Source organism: Triturus cristatus, chromosome 4_1, assembly GCF_964204655.1.
Source record: "Triturus cristatus chromosome 4_1, aTriCri1.1, whole genome shotgun sequence".
NCBI classification, from domain to species: Eukaryota; Metazoa; Chordata; class Amphibia; order Caudata; family Salamandridae; genus Triturus; species Triturus cristatus.
The window spans coordinates 167211869-167232538 of record NC_140585.1 but is presented as its reverse complement, the minus strand read 5'-3'; positions in this window follow the sequence as shown (position 1 = coordinate 167232538).

Genomic DNA, 20670 nt, shown 5'->3' with positions numbered 1-20670 from the left:
GATTCAGCTTCAGAGTTTCGTCCAGGGATATCTAAAGTTCTGGTTACAGAGGTTCCTTACTTATACCTAAGGAAGGGACTAGCTCTGGGGACCCACCTTTGGGAGGGTTTGGAAGGAGGGGTGGCTACACCCATTTCCTTTGTCCAGTTTCACGCCAGAGCAGGGGCTGAAGCCCCGGGCCGGTTTGAGCTGGACTATGCACAGGGACACCAAATGTGCCCCCAGTGCTGGACTTCAAAGCACTCAGAGAGTGCTCCCACCCAGCCCCAAAACACATAGCCTGTCTGGTAGGTGGTTACACCTCCCTGTGACAGGAAACCTACTGTCCAGGCCTCCCCTGCCGGATTTTCGGTCAGCAGCAGGAGGCCAGAACCGTGTCTGTGGCTGCAGCATCGATTTTGTGATGCCAGTGCTCTCTTAAGGTTCCACCGGGTATCCCAGTACTGTCATGTCTCTCCCTCTAGAAGGGTGGGATCATACTCCCACACCAATTACTGGTGTGGGGGTATGATTCCAAGGTGTTTGATACCAAACACGACATGTTTCTGTGCAGCCAGTCCAAAGTTAGCATTTAATGTTTGGTTATAAAGCACTTAAGAGTATATGGTCAGGCTGCACTACTGACAACCCCGGAGAAGAGATTCTGAAGGCTGCAGAGGGGCTAAGCTCATGCCTGGGCACCCCCTCACATATAACCAAGCACCCTGCCTTCAGGATTGATAAGGCCTGCCATAGGGGTGCCTGATAGGTTTGTATGTGCAGTATATGGTGAGATATAGTGAACCTATGTCCCAGTAAGGGGTCCATCCACCACCTTAAACAGGCTGCAGTAGCAGACCTGTGGTGCCATTTTGGGTGGCTTCCCAGAGGTGGCATAATACATGCTTCAGCCCCTGGTAGGCCTCTGGGTTACCTATGTCCTGGGTACATAGTATACCATATACTAGGGACTTATAAGGGCACTCCAGATCCAATCTGAACTGTACCTAAAGTACATGGGATCATTTTAGAGAGGAATCGGCTAGGCTGGGGCCCTGAATAGCAGGGTGGGGGTATACATATGAAGCAGATCCTACTCTCCTACATTGAGTTATTGAGAACCTTAGTAGAGCCTAGACCATGTGCAACCTAACATAGTGTTTGTAGCATTCTGAGGACCATCTGACAATTCTCTGCACCGCCTGCCCAGAGAGACCCATCACTGTGGTTTCTGTGGCTGCCCAAATTATGAAAGAATGAGAGCTCAAATCCATGGAGTCAATTCTCTCCACCCTTAGGGCCAGCCCCAGCACTATGAGTGTGCCTCCTGCCCCCCTGGGCCTATGTGCCAAGAACACCTCGAGGTTGCTCATGGGATTGCAGGTGCTACCTTGTGCCCTGTTCAAAATTATGGGATCCCCCTGCTAACCTGGTCTGTCTTGGACCATGATATTGCGATAGACAAAGAATCCCCAGAACTCTGCACATGAACCATCTGCAGCCCTCCCTGCCAATCCTTCTTATTTTTGTCCACCAGTTCCCCCACCCTCAAAGCTCCATAAAAGGTCAAAATAAATTCCTCCTCCATGGACCTACAGACGTTCTCTAGGACACCCAAAACTGCAGATAGTGTACCTACACTAATGGGGTGCCATGCATCTGTCTGGGTCCCCTGCAAGCGCTGCCATCCCAGCAAAGCACTCTGCTCTATGAAAGATCCAGCTCGGTCCTGGTAGCCCTGCATTTTTTAAAATAAAGAGATTCCTGCCATGTAGCATCATGGCCAAGCTGCAGAGCGCCACCTTCCTGCCTCAATGCTCCCAAAAATGAAAGGATAGTGGAAGATTCAGGCCATACCCTTTCCCAAAGATCCCCTAGGAAACTGCATTTAGTGCTGAATGCCCCCATCCTAATCCCGGCTCTTCCTGGGTGCTTAACTGGCTGTCATGAAGTCCGATAGGTCTGTAAAAGGCATTGGGGCTTCCGCTGCTTCTTGGTGTTGGGACCTGAACACCTGCATCTTGAAATGAGACAGAGCATCAGTAGCATTAATCAGAAACCCTGGGACATTCTGAGCCTCAAATAACACATTTAGTTTGATGCATTGGAGCACTATCTCCTTCAACTCCTTCAATATAATTTCACATTTGGCCGCTTGCTGGTTAATGCACTCAAACACTGTCATGTTGTAAGGCCAAAACATGACTGACTGGTTGCGTAGCTGGTCCGGCCATATGGATAATCCCACCTGGATGGGAAAAAGCTCTAAGAAACCTATGATTAAGCATGCCACCAAGGGCCCTTTTGGTGGGTGAGGGGAATTTTTACAAAGATGTGTGCTTTCCATCATTTTCGGAGACACACTAGATTGGAAGAACACTACCTTGCTTTTTCACAAGGGTGGGTCCCTTTGTTTGACAGCTTTAGCCTTAAGCCACTACCTTGGTCACTGCAGTCCAATAAATACAGCTGCCACCAAAAAACAGTAATAGCTAAACACCATCCATTCACCCTCTTTCACTAGTGCATAATAAAATACAACTGCCTCATAAACCAGCATACATAAAAAAACTAGCCTTTCACCTTACATTTACCCCCTCACCTGAGCCTCCACGCCGGAGCCGCCACTACATGTGCTAACAACGCGGATTAGGCGAGTTAAAGGTAAAACTCAAGTACGTGTGGCTTCCGGTCGGCCCGAGGTCTGATAGCAGACTTGCTGCTTGATACAAAGATGCAGGCCTGGAGGGGGATAAGATAAAAGACAATGATTCTTGACCGTGGTGCAGCTAGCAGCCTGTATTCCTTGGAGCGGTGAGCTGTGAAAGAGACAGCTTTGCAGCTTCTCTGCTCCACTGCCCCTTTTAAAGGGGCAGAGTTCAACGTAAAATAGTTCCCCTGCACGGCTGCCGCATGTCTGGTAACCAATGGCTGCATTTGTACGTCACAGGCTGGTGCTGGCAGCCTCATCCGCTGCCACCATTAAAGATAATGGGGTAACCCAGTAACCCTCAGAACCTGGGCATTATAGTGAAAGCAAAGAACAGTGGTTCTGTCGGGAAGCATACAAACTTATTTGGGTATGTACTTAATACAAATAATCAATGCGTAAGGGCACATTCAATGGAGGACAACGAAGCACACACACAAAGCCAGAGTTACAGAAATGAATTCGTTTTACTGGACGGAGTGTATCAAAATTCATATAGAAACACCGAAGTGTTTACAGGATAAACCAACCAGGGAACATGTACAAAGTAAAACAATTAGTGATTCACCGTGCAGTTTGACCAACCACAAATTCACATATCACAAATATGTACAATGAACAATACATAAAGATACACAGACAGATCCAACTTCAAGCGCATAGACCACAGCAGGATGTAATTTCCTAATTCTGTTTGTGGAATTGCATGGAAACATTGGACAAGTAACGTCGACGTTTCGACCCTATACGGTGGTGCCAATTAGTGTGCATCAAAGGTGGGTCTTCATCAGGACAGAAGAATGGTTGGTGGCCTGTAAGCGCAAAGAATTTTGTGTCAGGGCAATGTGTGTGTCACATAACAAGGAAACAATTAAAATTTCCTTGCGCGGCAAAGTTGCTCACCTGGGAAAAAGGATTTGTTCTATTGGATATGAATTCCAGGTGTCACATTAATAGTCAGCCGACATCTAATTTGGTCATGAATTCTGTAACAATTAAAGAATAAAGGTGTAGAAATAATCACACGGACTCCCTATCAAAGTGAGTGAGATATAACTAATTTGAAAAAGAGGCACATACCTGAACGACGGTAATTTCATTTAGTGTAGATGAGTGGTGCCGTCATAACGATCGCCACATACTGGGAACAAAAAGGCACCATGATTAAGGTCGCCAGGGGTGCTTAAATCGATTGAAGTTAATTAACACAAGGCGTAGGTATCATGTATTACTGCTCACAAAGTAGCGAAAGATACACGTAAAAGGCGAATTAATTATAGAGTTTTACGTGAAGGACTGATCTCCCGTCTACAGAGCATGGTTACGAGTGACACGGGGATAAATATATATAGAAAGTTGAGCCAACTAGAATTGAGGCCAGTGTTAGGCCGTTTTAAATCTTGACGGCTGATCATATTACACAAAGCGATATTGGCAATTTAAGCAGAGCCTTTTTACAGAAAGAAAAGAAACTAAGTACTGCCGCTCAAATACATAGATTAATACGGCCATTGGCGCTAATGCAGAAACTTACATGGTATCCTTAGTCTGGACGTCTTTATCCGTCAAAATCTCGGCCGCTACTGACAGCGAGGGCGGGGAGAAACTGACTATATGACGTAGTCACCGAAACCGTGTACGTGCGGAAAGCTGACTGAGCGGGTGATCTCTAAAATCTGGAATGGACTACTCCAGGATATTATTGAAGTGAAGCCCTGAGACATCGTTTAGGTGTTCGAAACACTAAGAGAGATTCCTAAGAGGAGATAATAATAACGCTGATGATAATAAATCGACCTGATTACTCTCATGTGTATGCTGGGGAATAAATCAAAGTGTGAGTGGGAACCAACGCGACAGTAGCGTAGAAAGCTGACGGGTTCAATTTCAGGCATATAGATGTATATGTACAACAGGTGTCAGGTATACATTCAACTTAATCAATGGTAAACAATTTCACAAATCAATTGAAAACATTTCAAACGCAAAGATGCACAATTATGCATATACGTCAACACTGAGTTTCTCTAATATACGTAACACGCATATGGGTTTCTACAGTAACGATAGTACCGACTTGGAGAGTGTTAAACAATACATATTAATCCGAGTGGTATCAGATACCTCATGTATAGATAGATTCTCATATAGATAAATATATCATAATACAACCACATATTATGCAGAATAGTGACATAGTGTTGCCAGTGTCAATTGTTACAAGATATTTCTATCACAGGACAAATTAAACTGGTGTAATGTCGCCATATTGCAATAATTAAATATGCCAAATAATAGGGTGGTGCATATGCATAATTAGACCACATGGAGGAATGAAGCTAACTGTGATTTGAAGCATTATTGTATGTAATATACTGCACCACATATCAGAGAAAACCGGTACAGGATTAGAATGTACAACATTAAGTCGTATTACAGTTTACTCATTTGTAGATATGTCTCTTCATGCTCATTCAGGCCAAAGTTGGTGGCCTCAAGAGTATGGATCCAACGACACTCTTTGTAATTAAGAGAAGTGGAAACACTACCACCCCTCCTGTGTAATATGATTTTCTCCAGGACCCACCACTCCAGGTGTTCGTGAGTGTGTCCTGCATTTGTATAATGTTCGACTAATGGTGCCCCTAGCGTTTTACATTTGAGTCTGCTCTGGTGTTGCTGGATCCTATTCTTGACTTTCTGGGTAGTCTGACCTACATAGATCATTTGACAGGGACATCTGATGGCGCAGATCACGTTTTGACTATTACAATTGGTGAAGTGATTAAGAGAATAAGTCTTTCCACGATGTCTAAAACTGGTTCCAATCATGGTGTACTGGCAAAACTTACAGCGACTACATTTGTGGTGTCCTATGATTGGAGGTAAGTTTAGCTGTGATCTTGTGTCTGGTATTGGGGAAGGTTCTAGATAAGAAGACACTACAAAGTCCTTAATGTTTTTTGCACGTCTGAAGGCAAACAGGGGTGCTTCAGTGAAACCAATGTCAGATCCTACCAGATTCCAATATTTCTTGATGACATTTTTTATTTCATTGCTTCTGGTATTGAACGTTGTTACACATATGAGTTTCTCCATTGTTTGATCCTTGGGTTGTACTTCGAGTAAGGTTTCTCTCGGTCTGTACCAGGCCCTTTTTCTAGATCTATTGAGAAGTCCTTTAGGGTATCCTCTTTCTCTTAATTTGCCAATAAGTGTATCTGTTTCTTTGAAGTAATCTTTTCTTCTTGAACAATTGCGACGCAATCTTAAAAATTGTCCATACGGTAGATTATCCCTGAGGTTTCACGGGTGATGGGAATTGTATTGAAGCAAGGTGTTTCGATCCGTAGGTTTTTTATATAGGCTCATTAGTATTCTTCCATCTACTGCTTCTAATGCGAGATCCAAAAAAGGAATGGATTTATCATTGTGTGCCATGGTAAATTGGATATTCATATTGCGGGAGTTCAGCCACGCAATGAATGCCATCAGTTGATCATCTGAACCAGTCCATAACATAAGTATATCATCAATATATCTCTTCCAAGCTGTGATGTTATCAATGTAAGGATTCTGGTCAGAGTAGATATTCTTGTCTTCAAAATGATCCATATACAGATTCGCTAGGCTCAGCGCGAACCCAGCTCCCATGGCTACTCCTCTACACTGGTAATAGAACGTGTTTTGGAAGATGAAGTAGTTTTTCTCCATTGCGATTTGTAATAATTGTATGAGAAAGTCTGTGGGAACCCATTGGGGTGTAGGACGAGAGTTAAGTACACTCCTGATGACTTCTATAGCTTCATTTTGTGGTATACTAGTGTATAATGAGCATACGTCAAGTGTGACAAAAAATTGCGAAGTCCTATCGAACGGTTGACCCTCAAACAATTGAATAGTGTGCATAGTGTCTCTGATGAATGATCTAGTTTCCAAGACAACTGGCTGTAAAAAACTGTCAAGATATTGATTCAAAGGTTCCAGGACGGAGCCACAGCTTGATACTATTGGTCTTCCTGGAGGTTTCTTATGTACTTTTGGGATGGTATAGATCGTGAGGATCCTTGGATTTATTTTGTTTAGAAACTTACTTTCAGGTTCTGAAAGGAATCCTTGTTCTATACCAGAAATGGTAAGGTCCCTAATCAACTTAGCAATTTCCTTAGTTGGATCACATGGGATCCTGGTGTAACTGTCTGTGGAACTGAGTTGTTGATTGATCTCATTTATATAGTCTTCTGTGTCTTGTACCACTACCGCTCCACCCTTATCCGCAGTCTTGATAGTAATAGATTTGTTATTGTTCAATGTGTACAAAGCTAGTCTTTCTTCTTTGGTGATGTTGTGCTTAATGTATTTGGTGTTGCTTAGCAGTTTCATAACTTCACTCATCACTATCTTCTCAAATGCTAAGATCTTTTCATTCATCAAATGAGAGGCTGGTGTAAACATGGATGGCGGGTGAAATTCTGTTGCTGTCATTCTTTTGTGACAACTCTCATTTTTCACAAAGAAGTATTTTAGGCGAATCTTCCTAAAAAGATGTTGTAATTCTAGTTTGATGTTGAAAGAGTTAGGAATGGAGGTGGGTACAAAGGACAGGCCTCTTGACAGGATATCGTGTTCAGCTTTATTCAAAGTGTATTTTGAGATGTTCAATATGGGATCCTTCATATTCATATTGGTCTCTGTTGTTGCTTGACCTATAGTCTCTACTATAATTTTAATAAACCGATTTATTTTATGCCTTTGAGCAACAGGACGGGCATCCTAATTCATAAGCAGCTTTACTTTCATAGCCTTAATCTTTCCTAAACCATGAAATAATGAAGGTAATTGACTTACTATTTTGTGGTGAGCATTTATGGTGTAATTTACGAAATCAGTTCCATAGCAGCAGCTGTGTTGAAACTAAGTAGACAGACACTTGACCCTGTACTTTGAAGCACATGAATGGGTGCTTACAACTTCATTTCCTTGTGATTCATTGTCACAACAAATGAACCTTGACTTTTTAAGGATGTCGATGCAGCCCACTTGGATTTTTGATGACATTAGTTTCAGTAATGGAGACAATTCATTATATTTATCCTTGGGCATAATGTTCATGGAAGCACCACTGGCGACGCTGAAAGGTATTGAACAACCATTTACATTCAGTGTAATCTTCGGACAGTGTTTGAATGACTTTGGTGCTTTAGCATGTCAACTTTTCCTTGACTGACATTTTTCTTCACATGCCGCCAGTTCAACATGCATACACTTTTCTGAGGTAAATATTGACATAGGACGACCATCTTCTTCACTTTTACTTGATAATAAAATAGGAGAACTGTTTGACGCTAATTTAGATGACAATCAACTTCGTTCAGTGTCAAATTGTCTTAACTGATGTTGCCGCTTGACATTGTGGCTGCGAGTCAAACGTTGCTTCTGGAATGGTCCGGGATGCCATTCTGTCTTCGCGATGTGATACCCTTGATTTTTGCTTGGTTTGGCAAACCATCAGAAAATGGATCTCCTTCCCACTACCTTTACATATCTACCCAAAGGTGGGATATTTACCTTCAAGTGGATACGAAAATCCACATCTATTACACAACTTTTTTTTACGTGTAGACATGACCTTGTGTCATTCAGTCTTGACTTACTTTTCACACTCATGACAGATTCATTCTTGACACCTCTAGCTTCCATTTAAGCAGCTTGTCTTTTGGCATGGTACTTTAGCTCTGGCATGAATTAACACTTGATCCACACTTAGGGCCTCAATTACAAATAATTGGCATAGGGCAGCACACCAAGGGGCTCATTTATGAGTCCTTGCGTCACTATTGCGCCGCCGGTGCGTCACTTTTTGTGACGCATCAGCGGCGTAAAAACTGGACCTTGTTGCACCATATTTACAAAGTGACTCATCTAGGTAGATGCGTCACTTTGTAAACCCCTGCGCTACATTATACCTGCGTCAGGTATAATGTATGCAGGGTGGGCGTTCCCACGTAAGTAAGCATCGTATAAGTAACGCAGTGAAAATGCGTCAATATCTTGCGCCTGCCTCACAGCAGGCGTAAGACTGATGCAGGCCCTTTCACATGGGGCTTGCCCCATGTAAAAGGACACATTGCTGGAGTTGCGTCACTTTTGTGACACACTCCAGCAATGCGTCACTTTTGCGCCTACAGATACGTCAGAAATACTGACGTATCTGTGACTCCTTGCGACATGATGCGTCATACTGTAAATATGACGCATCATTGGAGTCGCAGGAAGGGCGCAGTGAAAAGTGACGCATCACTGTTTTCACGCAGTGATGCGTCACTTTTCATAAATGAGGCCCCAAGTCTTTTTCCTGCACTACCCTACGCCGATTTGAAATGACAGGAATGCCTCATATTTCCAAGATCCAGTGGCTTCCTGTCCTTTCAGCTAGTGCTGGTGCACAATTTGCAGCTGTGCACCAACGCAGGCACCTTTGCACCAGGACATCTTCCGCCACAAAAACAATCCATGGAGGATTTTTCCTCATTCTGTATGTGCTGCATTCTGTTTGTTACGCCTGCTCTGGACTAAGGTTTTGGCTCTGCCACAGGTTTACCTGATTTTGAAAATCTAGGGCAGTATGAAAATCCATGGGTTTTGCGTGGGAACACCCACCATAATACCCATCGAATGCTGCCCTGAAACAGCGACTTGCACTGCTTTGCCTTACTGTAAAGACAGAGGTCCCTTGCTAACAGGGAACAGTTCCTTAAGGCAGGGATAATTAATCTGGTGTACAGACTTAAGGCCACAATTATATCAATATTGCAATTATTACATAAACTATACTAAAGACAAAAGGAGAACCAAAATTATCTATTTTTCATTACAAAAATACGTTTTTATTAAAAATCAATTAATTAGCAAAAAAAGTCATTTCCTACTAAAATAACACCCCATTTATACTCATTCATTCATCTTCATTCATACAACATGTGACTAGCAATCAATTTAAAATTACAATTTTCTTTGTTTCTAACGGTACAATAATGACAATCAGTTTCAAATAATTATAGAGAAACAGTGTGGCACAACACTTGGTAGACTTTTGTATTCGAAGCGCTTTTCGGCACAAAAAGTGTCTTCATAAGGAAAAGGGGCCACTATCCGTCAAAGTTAGTTTCTTGTATCTCGCAATGGGATGATCAAGTAGTAACTGTTACTGTTGAGAGCTGTGAGGCATTGGTTGCATCCTAGCCAACGTGTCTCAGCTTTAGATAAGAGCGCTTGTAGCTTGTCTGCAGTGTTATTTGACCAACAAAATATTTTAAGATAAAGCGCGCTCTTAATCCTGCATTTTTTTTAAAGTCCCGTAACATCTCAACAGCCGTTCTTTCCTTCCGTGCATTTTTTGCTTTGTTAAACGTTAAGACATTGAGGGGCAGATTTATGAGGTTTTGCCGTAGGGAAGCGCAGCAGGCCTTCCTGCTGCGCTTCCCTACGGCAAAAGAAACGGGCAGGGATGCGCCGTAGCTATAAAATGCGGCGCATTCCTGTCATTTTCCCCTGCGCCGGCGCACAATGGGCTGCCTGCGCCAACGCAGGCACCTCTGCACCATGGGGCAAGGGTGCCTGCGTTGCGGAGATGAATATTTTTGTACAGGAAGGGAGACCTTTCTGTACAAAAATAATCACAAGAGGTTTTTCCTCTTTGTATGTGTGCTGCAGAATGCAGCACACATAGAAAAAGGAAAAACGAGGAGAAATAAACTTATTTCTCCCAGTTGCGCCTCCCTTACACCTTCCCTGGGGAGGCGGAAGCTTTTGGCGCTGCCTCAGATTTACGATTTCTCGTAAATCTGGGGCAGTGTCAAAAGGCCATGGATGTTGCTGGGAACGCTCCCAGCAACACCCATTGCACGCCCCTTTAACGCAGAACACTGCGTTAAAGGGACTGATATTTATGAGGCAGCATTAAGCCAAATAAAGTGGCTCAGTGCTGCCTGATAAATATCACGCAGGCTTCTGCGCCTCGGAACGTCACAAAAAGTGACGTTCAGATGGCGCAACGGGCCTCATAAATCTGCCCCTGAATGTCAACAGCCTTCCAATCATTTCATGCTCACACGATCCCTCACCTGTTGCTGATTAACCGCTGCTATCCATTCCCTGCGCATCGGAAGCATTCCTTGTCATCAGCATTTCTTTCTCCCACAATTCCGTGAATTCGTCATCCCGCAGCGCTACGTGTGCATGTAAAGTCATGTAAGCGACATTTTATCTCGAAACAGATTCAAAGGGGACAAAGTCGTCTTCACTTCGAGGGATTCCTCATCTTCGCGCTTACATTTTGAAAACAATTCCAGCAACGAAACAGCTTCGGAATCATCTTTAAAACGTTTCCAAGTAAGAAACATTTTCGGAAACAAGGAGGATCCTTGAAGACTGATAACTTCAATTGTGTAGTTTACTAGAAGGAACACTTTATAATGCTTTATCCCACAGCGCCATTTAGTGGGTATTTGGTGTAATGTTTTCTTTCTAATTTTGAGTCTGTTTTTAACAATGTTTGTCTTTTCAGCAAGAAATTGGGATCCAAGATAGTGCTGGTTAATGGCATTTTTGTTTATCTTATGTGCTGATGAATAACACATTTTGTTTAGGAGGTCGCTATATTTAAACACAGTAGTAATTCATTAAATCACCTTACATAGGCATTTTAGCAATCACATATAGAGTTTCAGAACGCTTGTATTGATTGTGCATATCTGGTACATTTTGATTTAATAATTAACAATCTTAACAATTTTAACAATTTTAAAATTAACGATTTTGCTTCTTCTTAGGTGTAATTACATCCAGGGAATAGTGATTGCTGAATTCAATTTACATGCTTTAAGCCAGTGATATTACCCTTTTCACTTCGTGATCATGTTTAATCTTATAAATGTATATAACTTACCTCTTAACTTGTGAGAATGCAGAATGTCACCACAACACAGTTTTTTCTTTCAACACCAGGCAATCCACCCATAAAGTGGCAGAAGTGGAAAAAGGTGTTTGAAAGGTACGCTAAAGTGTGTGGTACCAACTTGAGTGCAGAACGAAGAACTGCACTCTTGTTACACTGTGTAGGTTCCAAAGGGCAAGAAGTGTTCGATCACCCTCAAGACATAAATGATCAAGCTTTGAATGAGTATGAAATATGCATTTTAAAGTTGGACAGACATTACTTACCAAAAGTAAGTACTATCCTAGAAAGATATCATTTTGGGCGCAGGACCCAAAATGAAGATGAAATTGTAGAAAATGACATCACGGCATTAAGGAAATTGGGCTCCTCTTGCAAATTTGATGCTTTAATCGAAGAGAGGATAGGGACCAATTTATGCTTGGTTACAAAATACAGAAGGTCAGAGATGACATCTGGCAAAAAGATGATCTTTCTTTAGAAGAAGTGGTTAACATAGCTAAGCAAATCGAGCACTTATTAAAGTGTGTTGAGATTATCACTAAACATGAAAACAAAAGTGATGTAATACATGAGGTCAAGACCTTTTCCAATGGCAAAGGCTCTAAAAAGATTGTCAAACCTGGTAGTAGTAATTCATATTTAGGTACAAAATCGAGTTCTCAAACTAAATGCTTCAGATGTGGGAATCTTGGACACTTAGCCAATGACAAGAAGTGTCCTGCGTTAAAAGCCACATGTAGTAATTGCAAGAAGGTTGGGCATTTCACTTCAGTTTGTCATGCTAAAAAGAAAAAGGCGAAAGTGAGTTCAGTAGCTCGACAAGAAATGTCAGATAGCGATTCGGACTCAGAAGTAGACTGCGGACAAATTGTGTCACAAGTGTCTGACTGTGATAAGAAAGGACCTTTTGATGAGATCCTTGTGGAAGGTATGTCTACTTGTGTGTTGTTCGATTCTGGGGCAAAAATAACAATTGTGTCCTGACACTTCTACACCCATCATCTAGAGGGTAAAGTCAAGATTTTGAAAGCTGATATCAAACCTTATGCATATGGTGGTGAACCAAACAAGCTCATTGGGTATTTCCAGGGATTGATTGAATACAAAGGGAGGTTAGTCTCTGGAAAGGTATATGTTTCTCACAGAGGGGACAGCATCTTGAGCTGGTTTCACCAGAACGATTTAGCAGTCATGTTGGACCCCAGCAGTAATCCCCCCATTTTGTTAAAAGAGAGATTGAATGCGAATGAAATTGGTGGAAGTGAAAAAGATACCCTGTACACTGAAAATCTTAGAAACTTATTTCCCAGTGTCTTTAATGAGACGTTAGGTTGTCTACGTAACTACACACATAAAATCAAATTGTTACCTGATGCAGAACCAGTTGCTTGCAAAGTTCGAAGTGTACCTTTCTCAGTACGTGAGAAAATGAAAACTCAATTGAATAAATTAAAGGAAGATGGTATTACCAAAGAAGTTGAGGGCACACAGTGGTTGGCCCCAGTGGTCGCAGCCAGGAAATCTGATGGAAGCCTTCGCTTATGCATTGACTTGCGCTCTCTCAACAAACAAGTCATAGTAGACAGGTACCCTCTACCGAAAATATCAGATATGCTCATGTTATTAAAAGATGCCAAAGTTTTCTCCACAGTAGACCTAAGGTCAGCCTACCATCAGATAGAACTAGATGAACGTTCCAGAGATCTCACTGCCTTCATTACCCCCTTTGGTGCGTTTAGGTTTCTTAGGCTGCCTGTCAGCTGCATCAGTTTTTCAGAGAGCTTTAGAGAATGTGTTGCAGAATTTACCAGGTGTCAAGATATATCAAGATGATGTTTTGATTTTTGCTTGTGATGATGTAGAGCATGATAAAATTCTGAAAGAAGTATTGAGAAGGTTCTGTAAGAATAATCTCACAGTTAAGTTAGAAAAATGTAAATTCAAGAAATCATCTATTGATTATTTAGGGCATACCATCTCTGGTAAAGGTGTTGAACCCAAACGAGAACTAATTGAAACCATTCAGAATTTAGCCTCACCTACCAATAAAGAGGAAGTGATGAAAGTTCTGGGTATGACCGAGTAATATAGCAAATGTGTGGAAGGATTTGCAGAAAAGACTGTCAACATTAGGAAATTGTTGTGCAAAGGTGTTGATTTTGATTGGTTGGACTTGTGCGAGAGTGAATTTATTACTTTAAAAGAATGTCTTAAGAAAACACCAAAACTTAGAAGTTTTGACCCATCATTGAAATCTGTGCTTATCACAGATGCAAGCATGAAAGGCCTTGGTGCTGTCTTGCAGCAAGAATATGGTGAAAAAATGAAGGTTATCTTGTTTCTCTCTCGAACTTTGAAAGGTGCTGAACTCAGGTACTCTGTGATAGAGAGGGAAGCTCTGGCAGTTCATTGGGCCATTAAGAAACTCAAAAATGTACTATGGGGTACCAAATTCCTGGTGAGAAATGATCATAAACCTTTGTGTGAAGTATTCAATAAAAAGGGGTTTGCTGCCATTTCTAGCACGATATCAAAATGGATTGTGGGTCTGCAGGCTTATGATTTCAAGGTTGAATATCTACCAGGGGTGCATAATTGCATCGCTGATACACTTTCAAGATTAGTCCATCATGAAGACGGTGATGAAGACTCTAAGGATAAAGATATGAATGAATGGGTTTGTAATATTCAGCATGATGGTATAAAAGAAGACAAGTGGCGAGAAGCGTTGAATTTATGGAATTACGCTCACTGATTAAAAAAGGTTGGTCATGCAAGACTGGTGGGAATGTTGACCATTTTTGGAACTTGAAGGATGAATTGTCTTTAGGTGGAGATTTGATTTTTAGAGGTTCAAGATTAATTCCTCCAAGATTGTTTCATGAAGAGCTCATCAAATTAGCACATGAGGGTCATCAAGGAATATCCAAGACTAATGAAAGACTTAGGCTCAATTACTGGTAGCCAGGGATGGATCCTCATATTGAGAGAATGGTTCGTGATTTCTTACCATGTGTTTTAAGTGAGAAATCTTTAAAACCCACAGTACAGCCAATGGTAATAAGAGAATGGCAAAAAGGCCCATGGCGAGAACTTGCTCTTGACATTTTGGGTCCTGTTAAATCCAATGGTAGTGAAACTTTTGTGTTTGTTCTCATTGACATGTTTTCAAGGTGACCTGAAATCCAATTTACAAAGAACATAGACACCAAACAAGTTATTTGTAATTATCCTCTGAGGCGGAAGCCGGAGGACTGTGCTCTTGATATTGAATTTTAAAACTTGTTATTCTGTTTAATTTGCATTTTTAAAACAAGGAGCTCACCTGTTTAAGCGCTCACATCACGCGCTGACACAGCCCTCCTTCCTCTTCCCTGAGACAGCGGTCCGCGCTGAGACAGGGAACGCCCAAGGCCTAAGCCACGCCCACTGCGAGGCCACCCCCACCCCCAAGGACTACAAAAACGCTGGATTACGAAGCGCCCTTCATTATTTGTAATTATCCTCTGAGGCGGAAGCCGGAGGACTGTGCTCTTGATATTGAATTTTAAAACTTGTTATTCTGTTTAATTTGCATTTTTAAAACAAGGAGCTCACCTGTTTAAGCGCTCACATCACGCGCTGACACAGCCCTCCTTCCTCTTCCCTGAGACAGCGGTCCGCGCTGAGACAGGGAACGCCCAAGGCCTAAGCCACGCCCACTGCGAGGCCACGCCCACCCCTAAGGACTACAAATGTGCCGGCCATACCAGCGCAGCGGACGAGCGCAGCGGGAGCGCCGTTTGCGCGCCGAAGGCGCGCCTAAGGCAAGCCCGTCTGCGCCCGTCCGCGCACGACCGGGCCTAGGGCCAGAACCCCTGCCTAAAACATTCTACACTAAAGTAAGCTACTCACGTAGAGAGTTACTAAGTCTCAGACCCTCATCCACTTCCTGCGATTACTTGCATGATCTAAATGGACCTTTCACTCGCTGCCCACTATGTAAGCCAGCCCAGCTCACATTACCTACGAAACCTCACAAGCCCGCCGCCCTCAACCTCGCCTCACTAAACTGTCGCTCACTCCCTAAACACGCGACACAGGTGAACCACCTCATAGAAGACCTGGAGATAGATATCCTTTTTCTCACGGAAACATGGCTTGCCCCACACTCACAATCAGATATGGCACTAGCAACTCCACCGGGATACCTGATTCAGTCCCTCCCCCGCCCTTTAGGAAGAGGCGGTGGGGTCGCCATCATCCACCGAGACTATCTCCACTGTAAAACCAGTGACGCGCAGATTTTGGACTCAGAAAGTCTCCATTTTACCATTAAAATAAACCCAACCAACTCCCTTACGGGAATACTTGTGTACCGCCCTCCTGGCCTCCCAGGTTCCCTCCTAGATTCAGTCACAACTCAGGCTCACTCCCTATCAAATTTTATGATAGTAGGTGACCTGAACATCCATCTTGAAGACCCGGCAGACCCTGTAGCTAACGATCTGATCTTAGATCTGGCGACACTTGACATCCGCCTACTCAACTCCGGAGCCACCCATATCAAGGGTCATCTACTGGACCCTGTTTTCACTAGTTCGCCATCAATACTACCGAAGGAGGCCCTTCCCCTGCCCTGGACAGACCACTTTTTAGTCTCCTGCCAACTTCCTGGAATTTTCAGGAAACCCCAAACTCCGCCCACCTATAGTAGAGACAGGACCTGGTCTAGACTCCCCACGGAAGAATGGGCCAAAACCCTAGAAAGGACGACCCCGGCACACGCGGAAGACCTGGTTACTGCCGACAAACAATACAGAGAATGGATTACCTCCTCCCTGGACTCAGTACTCCCATTCAGAACTAGGGAAAACAAAAACGGTAAACCTGGGTCAGCCCCATGGTATACTACGGATCTCCGAATACTCCGCAAAAACTGTAAAAAAGCCGAACGGCTTTGGAGAAGAAATTGGCAGCACGCCAATAAAGAGGCATACCAGATCACAGTCAAACATTACAAAGAGGCCATCAGACAAGCCAAAGCCTCACACTATGACACAAGGATACAAGAATCATCCAATTCAGCCAGGGAATCCTTCTTAATTGTAAAGGAACTGCTCAAAGTTCCCATTTCTACCATCTCCACCACCCCTAAAGTTGACCGTAGCAATGAACTAGCTAACTACTTTAACGATAAAATCATAAAAATCCTGGCGTCTCTCCCACCCCCCGACCCCACCAGTCACATGGAAAGCCGATTATCTCTTGACCAGGCCAAAAGCAATCCGCGCCCCGCACTGCCGACATTTCGGCCAGTAACTTGCTTAGAGGTGGAAAGAACACTGATGAAAATGAAAAGCGGTTCACCTCTGGACCCAGCACCGATCAGGTTCCTTAAAACCGTAGCCTCGGTCATCGTGCCCACCGTCACAGAACTTATTAACAATTCGCTCGCCCACGGATCTGTCCCTGATAGCTGGAAGAGTGCTGCTGTAAAAGCACTTAAAAAAAACCCCAGCTAGATCCAGCAGACTTGGCGAATTATCGACCAATATCACTGCTCCCGGGTATCAGCAAAGTAGCTGAGAAACTGGTAAATGCTCAATTATCTCAGTTCTTTGAGACTAACAAAATACTCAGGCAATCTCAAACTGGATTTCGCCCGGACCATGGCACAGACACCGCACTCCTCGGCGTCATTGAAGAAGCAAGGCGCATACTAGATTCAGGAGGATCAGTGGCAGTGATCCTCCTGGATCTGTGCGCAGCATTCGACACAGTCAACCATCGTGTCCTTCTTCATAGACTGGCGGATGCAGGATTAACCGGGACGGCACACAGTTGGATTGAGTCATTCCTGACAGGGCGCACATTCCAAGTATGGGACAACAACCACCACTCATCCATCCTTCCTCTCACAAGCGGTGTCCCTCAGGGCTCCTCCCTGAGTCCAACTCTTTTCAACGCGTATATGGCCCCCCTTGAGGACGTGGTGACACCATTTAATATAAAAATGGTAAGTTATGCTGACGACACTCAGCTGGTCGTCTCCCTGTCCCAACTGATAGACCACCCAGAAAACCTAACCAATTGTCTTACAGGGATTCATAACTGGATGAATAATTCATCATTAAAACTCAATGGGTCAAAGACGGAGGTCATGCTCCTAGGGAAACAATGGACGACCATCCCCCCAGCACTCTGGCCTGACGTATTCGGGGAAATCCCATCCCCAAAGCGTAAAATCAAAACACTCGACGTGTGGCTCGAACCCGAGTTGTCTATGAAGACACAAGCAGCGAAAACTTCAGGCACCTGCTTCGGGCTCCTACGCACAACCCGCAAGATTCTCCCCCTACTGCCACCTAACTCTAGGAAACTACTCATCCAGGGACTGGTACTGTCCCGCCTGGACTATAGTAATATGGTCTACCTAGGAGCTCCTGAGGCCACCCTAACAAAACTTCAGCGGACACAGAACGCAGCGGCACGCCTTCTCACCAACCGCCCCTCCAGAGTGTCCGCCAAGCCGGCCCTCAAAGCTCTGCACTGGCTCCCTGTGCGCCAAAGGGTGCAATTCAAAGCGATGTGCACAACACATAATCTGATCAACGGTACTGGCCCTGAGATTCTCAGAAAAATAATTACCCCCTACACAACAACCAGATCTCTACGATCTCAGAATGAGAACCTGGCCAGCATACCTAGATTTAAAAAGACTCGCACAGGAGGACGACAATTCTCCGTACAGGCGGCTGCTGGATGGAACGCCCTTCCGCGAACCCTCAGACTTGAACCTAATTACCTGGCTTTCCGCAAGAAACTTAAAACACACCTATTCCCTCAATAGTGTTCCCATACGAGTACCTCTCCCCCCCCCCTTCCCCTCAACAGGATTGCAAATTCACAGCGCGGGGATGCCCTTGGGTCACCAGGCGCTTTAGAAATCGCTATTAAATTAAATTAAATTAATCTTTCTAAAAGAAGTTTTTACACTTGAGGGTCTTCCTGGGGCTCTCCTGACAGACAATGGTGTGCAGTTTGTGTCTCGGGAAATGGAAGATTTTCTACAACAATGTTCTATTCATCATAAGCTGTGTGCCCTATACCACCCAGAATGCAATGGCATGGTCGAACGCTTTATACGTATTCTCAAATAATCTATCTCTATGTCTAAGCAAAATGGCCCTGACTGTAAGAGTGAACTGAATCAAAGAATTGAAGCATATAGGTTCACTCCTCATGCCACCACTGGGTATACTCCGTTCATCCTATTGAAAAATAGGCAACCCAATACTTTAGTGGCTCCCTTTTGGGTGAACATTGCTGAATCTAGAAAAAGTAAAGGTGTGCCTTCTCAACTTGAGTGGGAATCTAATGAGGAGAGAAAAGCCATTGCTAGGAAGGAGAATTTTGATTCTAGAAAAGCAGTGAAGTCTACTACTGTTAATGTGGGAGACCTAGTTATGATTAGAGCACCTTTGGGAAGGAAAACTTTGGGTTTATTCTCAAAATCCCAAAAAGTTGTCAAAATGTTCAGAAATGCGATAAAAACTGAAGATTCTCGTATATGGAATCTAAATAGGAAATGTGTATTAAAAGGAAAAGAATTGTTCAATGACAAAGACAAGGTCGGCACACGTGAGCCTGAAACTACATCTAAAGTTCCTACTTCTGTTCCAAGGGAAGGTAGGAAAAGAAGTGTACCTTCCTTGATTGCTAGTCACATGTTGTATGAATGAAGATGAATGAATGAGTATAAATGGGGTGTTATTTTAGTAGGAAATGACTTTTTTTGCTAATTAATTGATTATTAAAAACTTCTTGTAATGAAAAATAGATAATGTAGGTTCTATTTTTGTCTTTAGTATAATTTATGTAATAATTGCAATGTTGATATAATTGTGGCCTTAAGTCTGTACACTAGACTGCATTACCTTACACCATATCAACGTGGCCATGAAAAGCCAAACAAAGGAGCTTGCGTGGCCTCGTAGATATGAGTATGCACACTGCACCACCAGAGTGTCATAAAAGTAATGCTCCGGCGGTGTAAATTTGCTGCAAGGGACTTGTAAATGAGCCGCTGAATGAATTTCGAAAACAGCCATCAATAACTCTAAGATGTATAGCCTCTTTGTCATTAAATTCATTGAACTTACAGTGTTTGATGAGTGTGTTGAGTCTCTCCACAAATTCATTGATGGTTTCACCAACTTTCTGTTGTTCTTTACTGAAAATTTATCTTTTGTAATCTACATTGGGCATTGGATTGAACTTGAGTTTCAAAGTTTCTTTAATCTTGATGTATGTGATTTCTTTGTCTGTTTGTGGCATCTTACTTATGACTTCTTTTACACTATCACTAGCACGATTTTTGCGGTATTTGAGAAACTTTGTGTTGTCAGTCTCTTGAAGTGCATCAATTAAATCTTCAAATGTCTCTATCAAACAATATATTACCAATGTTTTACTTTTTGTTGGTATTGAACAGTGGTGGTGGTTTCAAGAAGAGGGCAGAATTGTAACTATTTATGGGAGTGGCTGACATTGAGGTTGGAGCTCTCTCAGAGATTGTCGCTGTCCACTAGGACCTGTCTCATCTGGACCATCTCTGAAGCCCTGCAATGGATCACTCTCCGGAACATCCTGGATGGTCTGTGATACGGTGACCTTCTTCTTGGTCTCCATTGGATCCCTTCACTTTCTGAAGACCTCTAGAGTTGTTCTGTGCCGCCCTCTGGCAGCTTTGATGGTGTGTCACTTCAGGTATTGGACAGCTCAGTGAGGACAACCTTTGTGCTTCTTCTTGGGTCTCCTCACATGGTGTCGAGGTTGTAAAGCTCCACTTATGGAGGCTCTGGTAAGTGCAATGACAGTATGCTTTCATGTCAATTGTTCCGTTAGCTAGAGCTTTATGTATTTTATTCATATTTGACTAGTGAAGTCTTTAGCACTTCTTTTCTGTCCCTGTACATATCCCCCTTTGACAGTATTGCTTCGTCATGCATGACATGTACATTTATGTGAGGCCTTATCA